Source organism: Chenopodium album, chromosome 1, assembly GCF_948465745.1.
Source record: "Chenopodium album chromosome 1, dcCheAlbu1.1, whole genome shotgun sequence".
Lineage (NCBI taxonomy): Eukaryota > Viridiplantae > Streptophyta > Magnoliopsida > Caryophyllales > Amaranthaceae > Chenopodium > Chenopodium album.
Window position 1 is genome coordinate 25,876,421 of NC_137834.1, and position 19,251 is coordinate 25,895,671.

General features: G+C 35.7%; 1 long non-coding RNA gene across 5 annotated transcripts; it reads left to right on the top strand.

Annotated features, from left to right (window-relative positions):
• The first annotated feature begins 1,196 nt into the window (after positions 1 to 1,196).
• Positions 1,197 to 4,499, top strand: LOC145575900 (uncharacterized). Of its 5 annotated transcripts, XR_014098319.1 has the most exons (4): positions 1,202 to 1,811; positions 2,856 to 2,936; positions 3,117 to 3,305; positions 4,150 to 4,499. It is a non-coding gene; the product is annotated as an uncharacterized LOC145575900 (long non-coding RNA). The 5 variants fall into 5 exon arrangements; XR_014098317.1 differs by having other exon boundaries at positions 1,197 to 1,811; positions 2,856 to 3,305; XR_014098306.1 differs by lacking the exon at positions 2,856 to 2,936.
• The last annotated feature ends 14,752 nt before the right edge of the window (positions 4,500 to 19,251 follow it).

Below are 19,251 nucleotides of genomic sequence, written 5' to 3' on the forward strand. Positions count from 1 at the left end.
TCTCATAATCTTACTTTAAGAATTATTTCTGTAAGTACCTTGACTCTTATACTTTGTTAGGCATAATCAAGCACCTAGTGCGCCGTAAAACAAAGTTCCGTCTTTTCCATTAATTCTTACTCGAATTACTACATCAATGAGTCCTACTCAATTATGTATGATGCGAAAAGATACATTGGTTTTCAAACATTGACAATCTTGAGTTTGCAACTCAATACCTCATGTTTTATCAGAACTACCTAGTATTTTGAATACATGATGTCCAACCGTCCTTTCGAACTTAGTTATAAAAGTGATTTATGAGAATTGTATTTTAGAAATGTTTTTCCTGTCTTTGAGAACTATTCTCAAGGATTTCCTTTACCAATCATGGAAACAATATTATTTGATCTAGAATACTATAAATATAAGTGCAGAGTATAACCATTTATCAAGAACATAATAAGTTTGAAATTTAATAGCATTCATGCAAACTTCAATCTTATAAAACGTCTTATTTACGCATAAAAATTGTCCTTATTTGGCGAAAATAAGGCGATTCCAAGATCCGAAGAAACAAAGAGTGGTTAAGCATGCTTTGTCTTGTCTTAACACTCAATCTTCTAAGGTAAGCATTGCCTTGCTAATGGCTCTAAGCCACTCTTGGTTAGATAATCGTCGCATCTAATGCATCTTTGACGATGTATCTCTTTTGCCACGGTATGTGAGGACTCCTCACTCATACCGATGAGTTAAACCAAAACCAACGTGCACACCCGATGTGCCTTATGAGCCTTGGAGAAGTGATGGCACCTCGCTTTGGCGTAGCCTACCATCACCCTCGTTCGGTTGGTAAGTGTTGTTTTAGAAAGGCAAGTTTGACTCAATATTATTAGGTACCTAGGATTTCTATGTTGGTTGATTTAAGTGAACTTAACTAATCATCGCAACATAAAGAAAACCTAAACATGCATCTAATGAATAATTCACATGTATATACACTAGTAGAAAAATGCTTATTTGCGTCGCCTTATTTGCGTCACTCATATAAACAAACGACGCAAATGAGATATCTTGACTTCATTATAATTAATTTGCGTCGGACATTTGTTATAAAGCGAAGCAAAAGTCTGACATATTTCAACTTCCTTGTATTTGCGTCGCTTCTATAAATAGGAGTGACGCAAATAACATTATTATATATAACTTTGTGAGTCAATTGCGTCATTTCTTTCTTTAGCGAGTGACGCAAATGACCATTATGGTTTATATGTACTCTAGCTGCCTTCTGTCGTTCGAACATCAAAACTCCAAACCCCAGAAAATTCAACCCCAAAATTCCCTGAAATTCAACATCAAAACCCCAAAAAATTGATCAGTAAAACCCCAGAATTCCCCATTGTTGCTTTGCTGCTGTTAAACCCCCAAAACATCAGCGAATAAACACTAATCGAAAATCCCAGCAAATGTGAGGCAAAATTGAAAATCCCATAACCTACAAATTCAACCACTAATAAAAAATCCCTGCAAATGTGAGGCAAAATCCCTTATATACGAGCAAATCCGAGCCAAAAATCCCCTATTTTCGACCAAAAATCTACCCAAAACCGAACATAATTGTGAGAAAATTGAAGTTTGAGTTTCGAATTTAGGGTTCATTTTTTGGTTCTACGATTGCAATAGATGTTACACACATATCTAAGCAAAGAGGTTTGATTTTCTTTCAATTTAGTAGCAATTTGTTACGATTCTTTTAAAGTTAGGGTTCGTACTCAATAACATGGAATTTTGGATCTATTGTTGCTGAAGTTGCAAAATCGATTTTATGCAAGGTAAGACCTCTTCATCTCTTTTCTTTTTGTTCAACACTTCAATCTACATAGAATTACAAGCAGGTTTCTAAATACAGCTTTTTGGGGTTCATATTCGAATTTAGGGTTCATCAAATGCAATCAAATCAAAGAAATTATGGATTTATTTTCTCGATTCTAAGGATTTTTAGTTCTGTTTTGGTGAATTTTTGTAGTCGATTTCAACTAAGTTCAAATTTGTTCTGTGTTCTTACTGTTTTCTAGTGTTTTCAACTAGATTGAATTTAGGGTTCAATTTTGGATGAACTTAGTTTAATTTTACTATTTTTTTTTGTATTTTTTGCACGGATTTTAGAATTGCAGATGAATTTTTGGAATTTTGGGTTTCATTAAATTTTGATTTTACTATTTTATTGATTTTTCTCCAATCTGACTGTATTTTTTTTATGTTCTGCTGCTCATTTTGTTTTTTAATCTGACTGTATTTTTTTTTAATGTTTTGCTGCTCATTCTGGTTGATTTTTCCCCTGCTACTACTAAGAGAAGCTCTTTCCCATTTTTTTTTAGCCCAAAAATGTTCCATGATATACTTAGCCGTGAATAGATAAACTATGATATAGTATTTATATTGAAATAATTTTACCAGGCCGTTTTGTTAAAAATAAGCGACCACACCCAGCCCTGCCTTACACCCCTCAAGAATATGAGCATCCGAGTTTACTTTAACACACCAAAGGCACGGTTTCTTCCAGCTTGTAGCAGCATCATTTTGTCTCAGAACAGAGAGGGGCAGCAGAACCTTTTTAGCATAGCCATTGTAATCATGAACTAGCCTTGCAAACCCCGCAGCCAGTAGCACACTATTCGGATTCTCACCTTGAAATAAAACCGGTGGCAAGGTTTACTATTCTCAACAAACTCTCCAATATAGGGATCAAATCTTATGTTTATTGACCCTTTCTTTTTAATATAATCAAGTTTCATGATCATATTTTCATTCTATTCCCCTGTAATTTTTCCACAAATAAATTATATGCCGACGTTTTCTTATTGCTTGATGTATAGGCAAGGCATGGTATCATAAATCTTCTCATAGACCGATGCACTGACCCAGACAAGAATACTAAGAAATTTGCCTGTTTTGCTGTAAGATTTGTCACTTCAATATCCATGACCATGCATATTGCACTTGGACTGTTTTTATTTTGTTGGAAAATATACTTCAATCTATTTTGATGTACAATTATTTTCTTTAGTTTCACTGAATTTTCTAATATTATCATTCCTGTATATCCTTGTTTCTCTTTCTCACATCTCATCTCGCAGATAGGAAATGCAGCCTTCCATAAGGATTCATTATACGAAGAACTTAGGAGCTCAATCTCTCAACTGACAAATCTGCTGCTGCTACCTGAGGAGGATATCACAAAATTAAATGCTGCAGGTGCACTGGGTAATCTTGTTCGTCACTCTAACCTCTTCTGTGAAGATATCGTGTCTCATGGTGCAATTCAGGTTAGTTGCTACTTGTCATCACACTTAGATATAGTCGTGCTTGTTTAGCAGGTTTTCTGTCTGACACCAAACTGATCTGATATAAGATTGTAGTCCTTTACTCCCTTACTATCACGTATTCACGTCTAAAAAAAATTGTTTTTTGAACACTCTTTGCTTTACATTTAGTATTGGTGTTGTATTCTCCACATTTGAACATAAGTATGAATACATAATACTTGACAATTAACATGGAAAATTCCAACTTGAAGGCATGTAGCACACTATTCGGATTAAATTCCTCCCTCTCCAAGCAGCCCACATCAGTGCGGCCATAGAACAAACTACTTCTGCATCATATTTCTTACAAAGACATAACCATAGCTCTGCAAAATTATCATTTGGCGCATCTTCCAGGTTGGTTTTGTACTCACTGTAATGCCAAATTTCCTTTGCAACAACACACTCAAATGTGTGTGATAAATTGTCTCATTCACACCACATAATTGGCATATAGCGTCAGTTGTAATGTGACAATACCTTAGTTGATCTTTCACTGCCATATTCCCCTTCACGACACTCCAAAGAAAATGCCTTAATTTTCGTGGCCCTCTTGGTTTTTGTATTAAGAAAATCCTGATCGAATCGTATAAATGCCATTCTTGGTTTTTGTATTAAGAGGTTTTGCAAATAATTGGCATCAATCCTCTATTCCTCTGCTAGTATACTTAATTAGAGGAACAACTATTAGTATTTTCTTGGAAAGGTAATGTAGTTGTTTAAATAATTGTAGAATATTATTTTATTGCTTTGATGCTTCATTCTCAACTCTGATTGTTTATTGATTCATTGTATTTGATATCAGGAACTGGTGACTTTAAACTGTTTGCAAGAGAAAAAGGAAGTGGACTTCCATTATGGACTTGTTCGTGTTAGGGAAAATGAAGATTTTGTCCCTAAATTGAATTATGCTGGCTTCAAATTCCATATTATTTATTGGATTATTTTGTTATAGTTCTTAGGCTTGAAATGAACGCATTTGGTTTACCAACATTTGGGTTGGTCTGGTGCTTGTGTTATACTTATTAATGATTAAGATGTCAATATTGTTTTTTTGTAAACTTATTTGACAGGTTGCTAATACAAGGCGCCGTCATTCCCAAATTAATGGGTAGCCTAAAATACAAAGGAAATTATGTCGAAATTTTTATTTGATCTTATTATTTTTATTATGATTTTATTTTTTTTGTCTTGCAATATTGTATTATATGAAGGGATATAGTTGGCAAATTATAATGTTACTTTAATGTGTGGATTAAAAAAATTTTCATTTGAATCACTCTTTAAAAAAGAAGCGACACAAATAGCTCATTTTCTCTTCCTCAAACTAGTCATTTGCGTCACTCGTTTATTAAAGAAGTGACGCAAATATAAGAATATATGTTATTAAAAAGAGTCATTTGCGTCACTCGTTTATTAAAGAAGTGACGCAAATAACAAATATAAGTTACAAAAAAAGTCATTTGCGTCGCTCATTTAACAAACAAGTGACGCAAATAACTCTTATTTGCGTCGCTCCAATGAGCAACGCAAATGACTTTTGAGTCATTTGCGTCGCGAGCAGTTGCGTCGCTCATAGAAGTGACGCAAATACAGCCTAAATGAGCGACGCAAATGAAGGTTTTTATACTAGTGATATAAGCATAAAATATAAAGCGAAATTGTAGATGCATATTGGCAACTAGCATGACCCCTTGAATTCTTCAAATCTTCAAAAGGTCTTCATTTGCAATTCAACGCTTTGTCTTCCAAGATACGCCGTCTTCAACACTTAACTAAACTACGCAAATACTAGTGTCTACGACTAGGAATAATCTAAATATTAAGGTACAAAAATACTTAACGGTGCGTAGACCGTATTTAGATTTACAAAAATACATAACGGCACGTAGTCCGTATTTTCTATCCTAATCGGGTCCCACTAGTTGCCATTTCATAAAACCTGTGAGAGAGAATATATATTCCATTCATCCATTCACTATTTGTGAATGGCCCATGCAATTTACAATATCAAACAAGTAAAAAGCATTTAAACAACGAGCGCACTAGTAACTAATCTAGGTGGTTAATCCGATTAACGCGCCTAATTAAAACTAGTCAAAGTTGTTTAACCGATTATGTAATTGACGTCATTAATAATTGAAGCTCCCACTAAATTCCGCATTTCCCTTATTTAATCCAATTAATTAAGTCGGTAGCACCCAAACTTGTCAAAATAAAATTTTGCCAATGCCGCTCAAAACCGAGGCCTAGCCTCCCAAAATTTTAATTAGAATAAACAAAATTAATTAAAATAAATAAAACGGCAAAATAAGCAATATTAAGCCAACCGCATTTCAGGTGGCTTTCGCTTGAAGCGTTTTGCCAAGGCAACTCGAATAATTGCGGCTCGTGCAAACCAAGCACACTACGGCCATTCGCCTCACCGCACCAAGCACATACACACACAAAAGCTCCGCACACACGGCCCGCAGCAAGCAGCCTTGAGCTGCTGCCACTGCTGCACGCACGCGCACGCACAACCATGGCTTGCTGCTGCGTGGCTGATGTGGCCGTGTGCTGCTGCCGCGCATATGGCCGCACGCAAGGCGGGGCAGCCACCTTGGCAGCCACATGCGGGCTGCTATGCAGCTCGACTAGCCAAGGGTGGTTCTTTGCCTCATTTTGCGTGCCATGGCCTCGGGATTTGATCCCATTTCGCGAGACATAATTGATTAATTCTATATTAATTTTAGAACTAACTTAATGAGCAAAAAAAAAAAATTTAAAACAAGTCTAACTTAATAAAATTTCAAAGTGCAAATAACCAAAATAATTCCAAGAACCATTCTTAATTAAATTGGTTTAACTTGGTTTAACTTGAGAATTTGACAAAGTAAGGGGAAGTTAGAAAAATATGAACTTTAATGTTCAAATGAAAATTCCAACATCTAAATTTTGTGAATCCTTGAAAATTATATCTTCCAACATGAAGATAACCAAATTTCTATCACAAAAATTGAAACTTTATGTTGTCAATCAACTCTAAATGATTAAAACAACAAAGTTTAACACAAAATAACATGAAATTTAGTGGTTTTTAAAGTTTCAATCACTTATCACAAATAAAGATTAAATCTTTAACACTTAGGAAGCCTCAAAACAAAAAATTTTACACTAAAAAGCAATTAGTTTGCAATTATGTGAAAATAAATCAACCTTTAAGCATCAAATACTACCAAGTAAGTGTGCTTTAAGGGGACTTAAAAATGCAGAAAATAATGCAAATAATCAACCACATAATCAACAAGTTATGCCATTAATTTCAAGGTTAGAAAGACTTAAAACTTTTCGTCAAAAACAAAAAAACCCTCGAAAAAGGCATTTCTGGTCAGAATTTGGCTAAAATCACGGTCCCAAAAGGTTAAAAACCTTTCCAGAACACCTTTTCCACCCTAAATTCACTATTTTTGGGCGAAAATCTGGGTTCTGGGCCAAATTCAACATTAAAAACGGGATTAAAATAAATAAAACCGAGCTACTAATCTAATTAGCAACTTAAACCAGAAAAATAAGCCAAAATAAACCTTGAAAAACATGATTATAAAAATAAACGAGCGGGGCTCCGATACCGCTTTTGGGGTTTGGTGAGTCCGACTCACCGCGGAAACAACCCCGACCCAAGGAACCACTCGTAATTAATAAAACCATAAATCATAAATAAATAAACACAAGAAAGGGAAGAAAGAATCATACCCTTGAAGCGAGCTTCACCCTCTAAAAACGGGCTCTTACTTGAAAGCCTTGACCACCGCAAATGCCGTGCCTCCAATGGTATCCACCCACAAAGGACGAACACGACTTTTTAGGTCCGCTACCTTGGAGTTAGAAAGCTCCGACCAAAACCCAAGTGTTAATGGAGTTTAAGAGTTTTTCCAAAATAAGGAATGCTCTTTCTAACTCCCACTCAAGCACTTTACTCCAAATCTCAAAGTTGGTATTTATAGAGGAAAGTATGAGTGGGAATTTCTATCCCATCAATGTGGGATTCATGAAATTCCACAAATTAATTTAAAGCTAAATTAAATTAAATATATAAGCAAGTAATAAATCAACAAGTGTCCTAGTCATATGTAAAGAGGAGTATGGATCACTTGGAGAGGAGGGGACCATACTTGCTCCCCACTCCTTCCTCTCCTTGTGACACTTGTCCACACCAAAAACAAGCATACTTACTAGCTTCCCCTTTCTACCCGACCTAGGCCCACGGCCAAGCTAGCCTCGCACCGTGCGGGCTGCTAGCTGCTGCCAGCTCGGCCCAGCACGCCCACGCACATCAGTGCGGGCTGCTGAAGCCGAGGGCGCTGCTAGCTAGCCACGCACATGTGCGGGCTGCTAGCAGTAGCGCACGCCAGCACGCCACGCACTACTTGCGGGCTGCTGGCCGTGCTGTGCTAGCATGCCTCGCACATGGTGCGGGCTGCTAGCTCGGCTAATCCCCTAGCACTCGGGATTCCGATGCTAGGGTTATTTTGGTCATTGTTGATTTATTACTAATTTGCCGTCTCGTCTTTTTATTATTTTTGACTCGACTTCCGACGCTCGGTTTCGACGCTCTAAGCTCGAATTTCCGACGTCTAAATATTTAACACTCGGGCGACGAATTAATTTCTTCCGGATTAATTCGTCGAGTCGGTTCGTATATTTTGCTTGGGTGTGACCCGAAAGGTTCAGTCAAGATTAAGCTGTAATATTAATTATATTAATATTACTGATCGGAAGCGGCCTCCACCTAGGCATTCCGATCACTTGACCTTACTGAGTATATTAGCTTTCTAATAATTCTGAACCCGCTATCAGAATAATACACTTGTTCGAAGGACACCATTCCTTTCAAGCGGACCATCTATAGCCCATGTTCGAGCTGAGGATAAGCGAACCATTTACAACCCACGTTTGGGGACAATCGAACCACCATCATTTCATGGCGCAAGGTTCTCGATATATAGAGACTTGCAATCTTATTAGATAAGTTTTTCCTCAAGCATGGAAAATTGTCGGTCGTTTTCATCTCTCAAAGCGAAGAAATCAGCGATTACATCATATGTCGACTTTCCTCAAGCATGGAAAGTATCTCAACCGGTGGGTTTCTTCAAGCATAGAAAACTACTAAAATCATCTGTCGACTTTCATTAAGCATGGAAAGTATTATCGGTGGGTTTCTTCAAGCATAGAAAACCGCCAAATTCATATGTCGACTTTCCTCAAGCATGGAAAGTATCATCCGGTAGATTTCTTCAAGCATAGAAAGCTACCAAACTCATATGTCGGCTTTCCTCAAGCATGGAAAGCATTTCAACAAACGTCATGCGGTGGATTCCTTCAAGCATAGGAAGCTACCAAATTCATTTGTCACCGATACACTAGTGTCAGATACACATTTTATCCCTTTACTCTTGTATATGTGGAACTAACATTTTTCTGCAGGTATCGGCGTATATAGGGTGATTTAGGATCGCAGAACCTCTTAAATCATTCTCTGTCCCAATCGACTACTTTGACTATCGTTTTTGAAACTGACGATTCTACAAACTCTGTCAAAGTGGGGGCTTCTATAAACACCTAAAAATGTCTCCCCTAAACCAAACCCGATGATGAACTGCCTTTCACCGCCATTATTGGTCGGGTTGTGTATTTAATCTTGGAGTGCTTAAATCCATATTTCCGTTTCATAAACCAACCCAATTCTTAGCCCATTTCCCCAAACCATAAATAATTTTCCTCTTTTCGTGCCTTAAACCCAAAATAATTCATTTCGTGTCCTTTAAAATCATTCATTTCGTGTTATTTTTATTAAAAAATTTAGTTCAGTTTATTATGGTCCATAATATGGGTCAAATGATTGAATATTTGGATGGGGCATGAAAAGAGCTTTCCAACGATATATTATAAGCCTAAATCTGAGTTATAACGAATAAGTTATGGCCAAAATATTAAACTGAGTCCAAACCGAACCTAAGCCCACCTTACCTACGACCCAATGATGATGTGGAGGGTCCAAATTATTTATTCCCATTCCTAAAACAATTAGGATTAATTGGAAGCTTCTATAAGTTTCTAAAAGATCTTAATTATTCTTAGAAAAGATAAGATTAAAGAGTTTGAAATTAAATAATTCTTTTTGAAAGTCCTAATTCTATTCGAATTGAAAGACGCTCAAAGATAGAAATATATTATTTTCTTGCCTCATATTTTTATCCAAGTCTTAGATGGCTGGATATCACTTGAAATTATCTTTCCAATTATATATTACAATATCAATTCCGAGCTATAACGGAAAAGATATGAATGAAATATCAAACTCTATCCAAAACTGACATCGTCTAACTATTTCTGCCATATTTTTGTTCTACAAAATATTTTAATATGATTCCAATTGGATTAGAAATTAGACTTCAAGATATTTCAAAAAATATCTTGTTTATCTTATTCTGATTTCTGGATCAAAAGATATGATAAAAACAAAAACCACAAAAACTGCTGTCTATTGCAAGAGTATTATTCCGATTCGAATTCTTATCTTTTCTTAGATCTTCGACCCTTATAAATAGAGGTCATATCACCCCTTTTTCAATCATCATTAAGCTTGATCATCAAATAATTCTCTTTTCCCTCTTTAGCCTAAACACTAGCCTCCCCATTCTTTCACTATTTCTTCCTTAAGCACTCTAAGGAGTCCATACAATACTTGAAGTTCTATACTTTAACCAAGGCGTGATAGGTAGAATTAATTGAGAGTTTGGACCAAATTAATTCTACTTTTAATTTAATTTAATTTCCATTTGATTTATATATTTATTGAAGTTACTAACAATTTATTCATGATGTAGCAACTCGAGGAGACGCGAAAAGTGAGTAATAAATTCACTTAATTACTCTTATTATTTTATATTGCTAGTATCATGATTAGGGTTATTATTATTATTTGATTTGACTAATGTTATTATGGTTAAATTTCTTCCAATACTAATGTTTGTTCTATTATTATTTGTTGATCACCATATTGCATGTAAAGGGAATATGTAATTGAAAATCACGCCTAATAAGATAATTTGGACAACCGGTTTAGGTTCCTTTTTAATCTTGTTGTTTAATCACGTGATCACGATATTTTAGAATTATATGTCACATTAATATTCAACCAATTTAGCTTAATAATAGTTTGGAGCAAATTGATTCTTTGTTTTCTTTGAGATCGTAGGAATTACTTTTCACAACAAGAATCGAGTACAGGCCAGTACGGGCAACTGTGACTCCATGACTCACTTCGTACCATCATCCCCGATCCTCCTTTCGTGATTCAGAACCATATGAAGTTAGTAATCTCATGGATTATCAATGGGGTGTAACCTTCACGGGTCAATCATTGTTGCCTTCGTTGTCCTTTATTCATTCATGGTTGCCTTAAATGATCCGTGAACGGTTTACAAGTTCCTTAGAAACTTGTTGGCGGCTCCCTACTTTCCTTGTCCCTAATCATATAGGTCAATTCCTACTTCCTATGAGTGCCAATCATATTTACCACATGCTTAACGTAGGCGCACTTCGAACGACGCCTACAACAGTGATAGTTTGCAGTTAATTGAAATAGCACAAAAGTTTAGGGCAGTGGAGGTGTATCTTTTACATAGGGCAGATTCTCCAACCCTTGAACCAACTAATCCTTGTAGTGAGCCTAAACATTATCAACCTTTACTAGAGGAGTCAAATTCAAACTATTGAACTTCTAAACCTACTAAAATTGTTCCTAAAAGAGCCCCACACACACAACTGTTGACCTAGGCCAGATTAAGTCCAAGGAAAAAGTAGTGAACTTTCAAGATCCACCACTCCTCATGCTACATGGTATCATCTCAGCCTGTTCCTACCACATCATACATCAAGACAAACCTTCAACCTCAGTACCTTTGACTCATAAAACCAAAAGTGTTAATATATCCATTCAAGAACCTCATAACCCTAGATTTGTAGAACAAGATCCCACCAAAACACATCAACCAACAAACACAAAAACTTCTTCACCTCCACTTACTGGGAAACCATTAGAAGATTATGAATGGTATGACAATAGGCCTGATTCTCTAGTTAATTTAAATGATCTGTTAGGAGGGTACATTAAGGGGAGTGATGAGTCTGACCTAATATTTGTACTTGAAAAGGAGAAGGGAAAAGGAGTAGAAAGACATATTGGTTTTGATGGGGAAGTGTACACAAAAGTGGACACAAATGAGGAGTAGAATTTCGAAGATTCAGAGTTAGAGCTATTAGAGCTTGATTTGGAGGAACAAAAACATGAGGCAAATTTGAATGAGGAGTTAAAATGTCAGTCTGATACTAGTGATGATGAATACAATACAACTAGGGAAAGAGTCAAGATATGGAGTAGAAGGCTAATTTAGGTAGCTCAATAACTACGACGAGAAGCAGTTGTTGGGAAATTAATTAAATCGGGAGTCTTTACACCAACAGGTGGTGAGGGGTCATCTAGTGCTGATTAGAGTGCACCAAGTGCTCAGAAGGGACCATCTGGGAGTTAGGAGAGTGAATATGAAAGAAGTGAGGAAGAGATACACATTCCTCCTGGCTCTAATGATGATACAGTAGAGGGTGGAAAGAAAAGGAGGGCAAGGTTACTAGTAAGCCCAGATACAGAGTTCTCTACTTTTAAATGGAAGGTGGGAATGAGATTTGCCAAAATAGAGGATTTTAAGCAAGCATTGACTATGTATGTAGTACTGCAAGACAAGAATTTGAAATTTGCAAGTAGCAACAAGAGTAGAGGTCAAAGGTTGTATGTCAAGTGTGTTGAGGGATGCTCATTTTACATGTATGCATCCTTACAGAGTAGGAGACATATCAAGTGAATAGAGTGTGTGGAGACCACAGTTGCCAGAGGAAAATGAAAAGCAATAGATAACTCAAGAGTATTTGTGTTGCTAAGCAATTTCTCGAGGTGATTAAATGTAGGCCACATTAGCCTGCCAAAGAAATCATAGAGTGCATCAGGAAGGATTTTAAGGTGTTGGTGAAAAGGGATTTTGTGTATATGGTTAAGCATGATGCCCATAGACTTCTCCATGGGTCTATGTAATTACATGAAAGTGGGTAGGTACTTGGAAGCTATAAGGGCTACTAGCCTTGGTTCCCATATTGAGTTGGTGACTGATACAGCCAAATAGGCAGTCCCACCAGTCTTCTAGAGAATATTTGTATGTTTTGAGGGTGTGAAGAAAGGTTGGCTTGAAGGATACAGGAAAGTATTGTGTGTAGATGTTTGTTTCTTAAAAACATTTTTGGGTGGATAACTGTTAGCTATTGTTGGGAGAGACCCAAATGACTAGATCTACCCAGTAGCTTGGCAGTGGTCGAGGAGGAGAACAATTCTTCTTGGAATTGGTTTTTCGAGCCGCTTTAAGAATACTTGGAATTGGATCAAGGTCAAGGCATGACCATTATATTAGATGAGAACGAGGTACCAATTTATTTGTATTTTCTTTTTGTTTTTGGTTATGCATAATTTAGCTTATAAATTAGTCATTTATATGTGGCCTTGTGATTGTCAATGTTCATGCAATCTTAACTGTTGTGAAGAATGTGTTGCCTATGTCAGAGCACAGACATTGTGTACGGCATATTTTTGCTTTATGGTACAAGACATATAGATGGGATGAAATGAAGTTGCAATTTCGAAAAATTGCAAAATAATATAATATTGCAGACTACACTTAGGCCTTAAATGACCTGGCAAAGATGAATGTGGAAGCAGCTGTTGCATTCTAGTCATAACCCGTAGTGTTTCTGTAACGTCGATCCTAGTATCAAGACTGATGCTATAACAAGTAATATGGCCGAGACGTCTAATGGTTACATAATTTCAGCAAGAACAAAACATTTTTTATATATGTTAGAAGAGATTAGAACTTCACTTATGTAAATATTGGTGCTAAAGAGGCAAGAAATGGAGAAGGTACATCTGTCCTATGCCCTAGAATTCAAAGTAAGCTAGAAAAGGAGAAACACGTAGCTGCATATTGTGAAGTTATCCCATTATCAGCTCACTTGTTTAATATAACCCACATTTTGGACTAGGTAGTTGTTGACTTAGAAGCTAGATCATGCACATGCACAAGGTGGAATATGCTTGGTATTCCTTGCTGCCATGCAGAGCATGTATCTACTACCTAAATCGAGAAGCTGAAGACTATGTGTGTAATTTTTATAAGAGAGAAAGTACTTAAAAGCATATCAATACTAAAATTCGGTCAAATTACGACCGTTTTTTACGACCGTCATTAAAACGGTCGCAAAATATAATGTTTGCGACTGTTTTTAAGGCGGTCGCAGATTTGCGACTGTTTTTAGGCTATTTAACAGTCGCAAAGGTATTTAAAAGTTTCTTAAAAATAATATACATGTAATAAATAGTTCTAATTTTAAAAAATCTATTGCGGCCGCCAAAAACGGTCGCAAATTGCGACCATTATGATCGTTTTAGAAACGGTCGCAATTTGCGACCATTTGCGACCGCTAAGAGCGGTTGTAATAAAGTTATGATTTTTTTTTTTGTATAAAATGGAGTATAAAAGTGCTGCGCAACCCACCCTAACCCTAATCTTTGTTGGATGCAACCGTTTCTTCTCACCCCAACCTATCATTTTTTCTCTCCTCATTTTCTTCATCTTCTCTTTCTTTCTCCCTTCTCATGCCCTCCTTTCTCTTCATCTCCTTTCTTTCTCATCTCTTTATCTCCTTTCTTCATTAAGCCATCACATCAATCCCCACCGTCACAAGCAAGCAACGAATGAACAAGTCGCGCCGCCACCATCCTTTTCAAGAATTTCGGTTTGCATGGTCGAATTTGACCATATAAACCCCATGAGGAAGAAATATTAGGAAAGGTATGTTGATTTTCTGATTTTTATTTTTAAAATAAATTATTTTCGATTTTTGTTGTTTTATTTCAGTTTTTGTTCGAATTTCTGTTTGAATTTTGGTTCGAAGATTTTTCAAATTTTGTTGATTTTTTTTCGAATATTGGTTCGAATTTTGTTCGAAATTTTGTGTGATTTTTGTTCGTTGTGGGTTTAAATTTTCTAGGTTTAATTTTTTTTTTGTTAGTTTTTGTGGGTTTGATTTTGTTCGATTTTTGTTGGTTTTTGTGGGTTTTATTTTGTTCGATATTTGTTCAAATTTTAATTGGTTTTTGTGGGTTTGATTTTGTTAATTTTTGTTCAATTTTAAGTTTGATTTGTGTAATTTTGTTCGAAATTTTGTGGGTATTTTTTTTGGTTTAATTTTGTGGGTTTAGTTTTTTTTGATAAATTTATACGATTTTTGGGTTGAAAATTGATGGTGGTGGTGGTGGTGGTGGGTAAAGGTGGTTATGGCTGGGCGGTGGCTGGTGGTGGGGTAGGCTGTGAAGTTCAGGAAGTTGGTGCGTTTTTTTTCTTTTTTTTTAAAAAATTTTTTAGCGACTGCTTAAGACCGTCGCTAAATCCAGATTTGCGACTGCTTTTGTAAACGGTCGCAATTTGTAAAATTTGCGACCGTTATCTATCCGGTCGTTGAAATTAATAAAAATGGTCGCAAAAAATCTGCGACAGCCAAATGGTCGTAATAAATTTTTTTTGCGACCATGTAAATAACGACCACCGTGTTACGATCATTGACGGTTGCAATTATGTTTAGCGACCGTTTTTGCTATTTTTTGCGACCGTTAGAGGCAGTCGCAAAAACGTTAAATTTTAGTAGTGTATGTAGGTATGAATGTTTAACTTAGTCCAATTTAAGTCACACTTAGATTAATATGCTGTCTTAATCTTCTCTATTTTAATTAGGTTAAATCCACCCATCAAAATTGGGCCAGGCCGTCCAGGAAAAATAAGATAAGAGACCCATTTGAAAACCCAAAAAAACCTAGTAAATTGACTAAAACTGGACTTGATATGACATGTAGTGTTTGTCAAGTGAGAAGCCATAATAAATGAAGGTGTCCAAATAAGACACTGTTGTCCCCAAGGAGCCACCACTAAAGAGGGCAAGGGGAAGGCCGAGGAAAGATGCCGAATGTAGGCTTCGTTCGAAGTGCGCCTACGTTAAAGCAAGTGTAAATATGCTTGGCACTCATAGGAAGTGGGAATTGACATAATACGATTAGGGATAAGGAAAGTAGGAGCTGCTAATAAGTTTTTAAGGAACTTGTAAACCGTTCACGGATCATATATAAAAAGTAACCACGATTAAGGGACAACGATAGGCAACAACGATTGACCCGTGAAGGTTACACCCCATTCATAATCCATGAGATTACTATCTAACTCCATATGGTTCGGAACCACGAAAGGAGGATCGGGGATGATGGTACGAAGTGAGTCATGGAGTCACATTCACCTGTATTGGCCTCTACTCGATTCTTATAGTGAAAAGTGATTCATGCGATCTCAAAGGCATGCAAACAAAGATTCAATTCGCTCCAATCTATTATTATGATAAATTGGTTGAATATTAATGCAACACATTATTCTAAAATATTGTGATCACTTGATTTAATAACAAGATTAAAAAGAAACCTAAACCGGTCCTTCAAATTATCTTATTAGTCGTGATTTTTAATTACATATTCCCTTTAAACATGCGATATGGTGATTATAATAACAATAAAATAAACATTAATATTAGAAGAAATTTAACAATAAATAATTGTTAGTCAAATCAAATATAAAATAACCTAATCATGATACTAGCAATATAAAAATAAAATTAGAGTAATTAAATTAATTAATTACTCACATTCCGCGCGTTCCTTTAAATAGCTACATCATGAATAAATTGTTAGTAACTTCAATAAAAAATATAAATCAAATGAAAATTAAATTAAATAAATGTAGAGTTGATTTAGCCCAAACCCTCAGTCAATTATACCTTTCACGCCTTGGTTTACGGACGGATCCTCGGATTAAGTACGGACTCCTTGGAGTGCTTAAGGAAAGAATGGTGTAATTAGAAATATAGGTTTAAGGCTTAGAATATGAGAGAGAGAGAAGAAAATGATTTTTGGTGTAAAAGAGAGGAAGATAGAATGATTTGATGATCAAGCTTGTTGATGATTGAAAAAGGGTTTATATGAACTCTATTTATAATGAAAAAAGAAGGGTCGAAGAATTAAGATAAGATCCGAATTAAATCGGAATAAAACTCGATATACAGCAATTTTTGCGCTTTTTGTTCTTATCATATCTTTGGATCCAAAAATTGGAATAAGATAAATAATATGTCGTTGGAAAGCTGTTGAAGGCTACTTTCTAACCCAATTAAAAATCAGATTAAAGTATTATGTATAATAAAATATTTGGACGAAATAGTGGGACGGTGTCTGTTTTGGATAGAGTTTGATATTTCATTAATATTTTTTCTGTAATAGCTCGGAATTGATATTATAATATATCATTGAAAGATAATTTCAAGGGAAATCCAACCATCTAAAATTTGTATAAAAACTATGAGACACGAAAATAATATCTGTCTATCTTTGAACGTCTTTCAATTCGAATAGAATAAGGACTTTCAAAAAAGAAAAGTTTTATTCAATTTCAAACTCTTTAATCTTATCTTTTCAAAAAGGATAATTAAGATCTTTTAGGAACTTATAGAAGCTTCCAATTAATCCTAATTGTTTTTGGAATGTGACTAAATAATTTGTACCCTCCACCTGATCATTGGGTCGTAGGTAAGGTGGGCTTAGGCTCGGTTTGGGCTCGGCTTAATATTTTGGCCATAACTTATTCGTTTTAACTCGGATTTGGGATTATAATATATTGTTGGAAAGATCTTTTGAATCGTTATCCAAATATTCAATCATTAGACAAAGATTATGGACCAAAAGAAAATGGACTAAACGTTTTTATAAAAAGGACACGAACTGAATGATTTTAAAGGACACGAAATGAATTATTTTAGGTTTAAAGGCACAAAAAAAGGAAAATGGTTTGGGGAAATGGGCTAAGAATTGGGTTGGTTTATGAAATGGAAATATGTATTTAAGTACTCCAATATTAAATACTCAACCCGACCAATAATGACGGTGAAAGGTTGCTCATCATTGGGTTTGGTTTTGGGGAGACATTTTTAGGTGTCTACAACTGTCATTAGCTACCTTTCTCAACCCATTACTTAAACTAAGTCCAGAAACCAAGTAATACACACCCACAACCTTTTTTACCTCCATACAATTCTTGCCTAACATAATTAGGTCCCAATCATAAAGTTCATCGGGGTCTACATCCTTTGTCTTCCCTTTCCCTCCTTTATACTAATGTATGGTTGGTGCACTCGGAAAGAACATTAGGTATATTTAAAAGAATATGGGCGAAAAAAAGAACATTATAGATATTTATAAAGAACGTGAGCATAATATGTTCTTTAAATTTGATTAATATGTTCTTTGAGTTTGAACTATATGTTCTTTATATTATACAATATGTTCTTTAATATATGTACATTGAAAAAAAAAAATCAATCACCTGAGTAACTAGAAAAAAGAACATGTTCTTTACTGTATTATCATGTTCTTTTTGTAAAGACTTTATGTTGTTTGGCTAGAGGTGATCAAAGTTAAACCGACCCGGCTTGATTTTGGACGAGTTTTGGGCAGAATTTTTTCGCCCCCAAATTCGATCGGACCCGGCCCGTAAATTTAAATTTTTGGGCGGGTTTGGGATTGCGTTATTATGCATTTTAGTTGATTTTTTTACTCAACCCGAAAAGCCCGCACGGGTGGACCATTTTGGGCAGGTTTGGGCACAAAAACATCAGCCCAAAACTTGGCCCGACTCAAGAAGTGAGCTGATTTTTTAACCTTGGTCCGGTCCGCCCAATGATCACCTATATCTTTGTCAAATACGAACATGTTTTTTTTTGTCAAATATAATGTTCCTTTTCAAACACGTTTAACCACCCAAATAACATGTTCTTTTTGTAAAGACTTTATGTTCCTAGTAATGTCATGTTCTTGTCAAACACAAACATGTTCTTTTGTCAAACAAAGGTATGTTCTTTTTCAAAGACTAGCATGTTCTTTTTTTTTTTTTTTTGCCCATGTTCTGTAAAAATATGTCTAATGTTCTTTCCCAGTGCACCATGCGCATGGTGCACCCGGGTGCACTATACTGTTTTCACCTTTATACACCAACTCTCCAGTTGCAACATGCTTGAATACCCCCCAAGCCAGAACTTCAATGAAATTTTGCGAAAGTGATCACCCATTTCACCCCTACCAAAATCAACACAGCAACAACAAACAAACCACAATTCAAACAAAATTCAACCACAATTTAAACTAATTTGACCAACAATTCAAACAAAATCCAGTCATAAATTTAATTTAATTATACGATATTTAATCCCTAAATAACAATCAATTTATCACAATTAGACACAAACCATAAAAAAAATTGAAGCTTTTGGGTATTTGTAACTGCAATTAACACAAAACAACTCACATTCAACAGCAAACCATTCACGTAAACATGCGTAATCAACAAGTTTTAGTGTTACATGCAGTAGTAATACTTCTTGCGTGTGCCTTGAGGATTTCCCTTCGCAAATTTCAGATATTTTCTTGAAATGGAAGCTCTAAACCAAGGTTTAATGGCGTCACCGTCCTTCCTGTCTTCAAAGCGGGAGATACAGGGTTTAGGTGTGATTTTGACAAAAGTGGTTTGGTAACAAATGAATTATGGTAATTAGTTAAGGAGGGAAAATAACATAATAGGTCAACAATTGGGAAGCTTTACTTGGTTACCCGGTTATAACTTACAAGTCAACTAGATCCAATTTAAGTTATGGGTAGTAAAGATGGGATTATTTCAAA